This window comes from Elephantulus edwardii, unplaced genomic scaffold (genome assembly GCF_000299155.1).
Source record: "Elephantulus edwardii isolate Elephantulus edwardi_28Jun2011 unplaced genomic scaffold, EleEdw1.0 scaffold00032, whole genome shotgun sequence".
NCBI lineage: Eukaryota > Metazoa > Chordata > Mammalia > Macroscelidea > Macroscelididae > Elephantulus > Elephantulus edwardii.
In genome coordinates, this window is record NW_006399782.1 from 13,127,246 (window position 1) to 13,130,815 (window position 3,570).

The window sequence follows — 3,570 nt, forward strand, 5'->3', positions numbered from 1 at the left end:
AAATGGAAATCCAAGTTTTTAAATACATTTTCATTAAAATATCAAAAACAAATATATATGTAAAGCAAATAGAAAACTAAAAAAAAAAAAAGCAACGTCATCTCGTGCTTAGTAACGTTAGTCATTGTTACAAAGATTGTTGCACACAAGTCAGAAGTAGCTTTTCTGACCCAAAAGAATGAATACATCAACTCCTGCAGAAGTGGATCCTTCTCATCAAGTCTTACCGACTGCATGGTAAAGTTCATCCTTGATATGTACAAAACTGCTCTTAACAGCTGGCCTGGAGACACAAATACATAGAAAAGCTAGAAGTTCAGCCAAAAAAAGTATAGAAAAGAAAGGGAAAAAGCTGAGAGAGGTACAATTTAACCTTATCTGCTACTTTGGATTATGTGCCCTTTTGTCACAAAACATTCCTTCTAATGGGTGATTAGAACAAAACAATCAGTTCTGACTAATAGAAGCCTGTGAGAGGGAGTAAACTTCCCCACAGCGTTCCCAAGGAGGTGATCTTCACGGGAGTAGACTGCCACATCTTCCTCTCATGGAGCAGCTAAGAGGTTCAATTCCCCAGCCGCACAGTCAGTGCCCAAGTGCTTAAACCACTGTGCCAGCAGGCATCCAACTGGCGATTGTTTTAGTTAGGTATCATCGAGTGCCATCCTTATCATCTCTGACACACTGGAGCCCACACTGCAGTCACTGAGTCAGTCCATCCGGTGATGGGCTTCCTCTCTTTCACTGGCCCTTTCCAGGCATGATGTCCCTCTTCAAGGAACAGTCCCTCCTAGGAACATGTCCAGAGTATGAGATGAAGCTTCATTATCTTTTTCTTCAAAGAACTGTCAGGAGGGGCCAGTCCTTGGAACAAGACATCACACTGGGAAAGGTGGAGTGTCAGAGAAAGAGAGGAAGACCCTCAACAAGGTGGATTGACACAGTGAGCAACAATGGACTCAGGCATATCAGAGAAGCTGAGCACGGCACAGGATAGGGTAAGACTCAGATCTCTTGTTCATTGGGTTTCTCTGAGTTGAGATCCACTTGATAACACTTAACAACAAATTAGACACACCTGACTTGTTCAGGAAATGCTCAGCCAACGAGAGGTTTGTGGAAGGCAGGAATGCACTGACACACAGACATTCTGAACTTCTGGCCATTGGATTTATTTTCTCCCCTTACATCGCACCCCTACCGACCGCCTGCCCACCCCCTGTCCCCCACCAATGCTACCTTTTCAGGGCTTTGGTGTGATATGTAACTTGGAAAGCCATTCCTGTCTTCCAAAACAACAGATTAATAAATAAGGATATTGTTGTTGTTGTTGTTGTTATGTGCCATCGAGTTGCTTGCGACTCATAGCAACCCTATGTACAAAGCCCTAAACACCGTTCTATTCTGTGCCAACCTCGCTGTCTCAGACACACTCATTCCCACCACTCCACTCACAGAATCGATCTATCTCAGTGAGGGTCTTCCTCTCTTGCGCCGTCCCTCCACTCTCCCAAACATGATGTCCCTCTCCAAGGACCAGTCCCTTCTTGTTACATGCCCGAAGTACGTCAGACAAAACTTCAGAATCCTTGACTCCAAGGATGAGCCTTACAGAACTAAAACCAAGAAGCTGACCAGTCGGCCTTTCTTGTAGAGGCTCAAGGGGAGAATTTGCTTCTTTGCCATTTTGTAGATGCAGTAAAGGAGGCCTGTTTTTGTGGGTTGCTGAGTTGGAACTGACTCATAGCTGATGCCTCTAGTGGTTACTCAGAGGCTAAAATTTACACAGGAGGAGATTGCCCATCTGTCTTCCACAGAGGTGTATGGGAAGCCAAATTTCATACTAAATATCTGTAATAAACCAAATGCTGCGTCAGGATATGAGGGAAGCTGATACTAGCTGGAATTCACCCTGAAGCACTAAAGGCAATCCTTAAATGTTTACAGGGGTAGACACAAAGGCAGTTTTTAGTTTACAGGATTCTTGCATTGTATTTGCTAACCCCTCCCTCCTGAATCAAGCAGAAGGTTTTCAATAGAAAGCTCTTAGCGACATTTACATGGAATTATCTTGGTGATTTTGCTCCCTGGCAATTTTCAATGAAGACACAGGCAAGCTAAGGTTGGTGCTTCAGTTCACCTCAGTTGTTCAAGAACTGTTCGCCTCCTGCTTTACCTCTGTTCTTCTCCTACATTCCTGGTGTTCTGTCTCTTATTAATACTTATAAAAATACTGTACCCTCGGTCTGCAACAGAGCAGCTGACGGATTTGAACCATGTACCTTTGTGTTGGCAGCACAATTCCTTACCATTAAGCCACCAAAGTTTCCTAAAGGAGACCTAGAGAGTTTAATGAATCTGCTCAAGGCCACACTGCCAGAAAATGTAGAATCTGAGATTGAAACCTAGTCCCAGACTGTTTCCTGTGCCTATAAAGTCTTGACACTTATTTAATTGTTGTTAAGGGTTGTCGAGTGGACTCTGACTCATAATGCCCCATGTGTAACAGCTTGAAACCTTAATTGTGTACAGTTCTCACAATCTCATTCAGGCAAAACATAAACACCTGCCTCCACTCCTGCCAATCAGGAGAGCCGAGAAACCAGGCATCCGGCTTTCTCTGTGCATAGGAGACTCTGACTGTAAAGAGCAGAGACGCTCTTGATTCCTTTCTCTGAGTTCTTGTTTGCTTAACCCCTCATATGACACTTGGATATGTTTGGGCCTCTCTTTTTTGCTCTTCTTCAATTTTTAAAACAGGTAAGATTTATAAAACATAAGATTTCATATTTAAGAAATGTTTATGGTACAATTCAGTGGTTTTAAAGGTGTAGTTTCAAAGTTGTGCAACCATAATTTTTGTTCAATTCCAGAACACTTTCTAGAATTTCATCCCTCAAAGAAACCCTGAATTAATCACTTCCCACTTTTCCTCTTCCTCCAAGTCCTTACTCTACTTTCTGTCTTTAGGATTTACTCTAGATATTTCACATAAATGTTGTTATTATGTACCATCCAGTTGCACCAACTTAAAGTTGCCTCTCTGGTGAGTTTTCAGAGACAATAAATTGCACAGGAGGAGACTGCCATCTTTCTACTATGGAGCAGTTGATGGATTTGAACAGCTAGAGCGGAATTGTCTTTGGGTTACCTGCACAACTCCCTCTGGACTATGCCACCAGAGAAGACCAAAACCATTTGCTGCCTCCTCTAATCAGTCCCAAGCAGCCTGGCAGCCAAGGGTAGGTGTAGGTGGCTTATAGTACAGGCTAGTGGCTGGGGTGTAATGTGAATACTTTGGGCTTAACTTTGAAGGGACAGCATAAACCCCGTTTTTTATAAACCCCCATTAATGCCAGAAGCAGAAGCGGGCCATAAAAATTCTTACCTTAAGGCAAACATGAATGCCCTGGGTAAAGTCTTATCTGTCCTCCCTGCTTGCTGAAACTGAGGAGTACCTCATGCACTTGCTGCGGAGGGCCAAGGACTGCAGCCTTCAGTATGGACTGAGGCTCAATGTCAAGAAGACAAGGATTCTCACCACTGGACCAATTGGCAGTGTCAGGATGG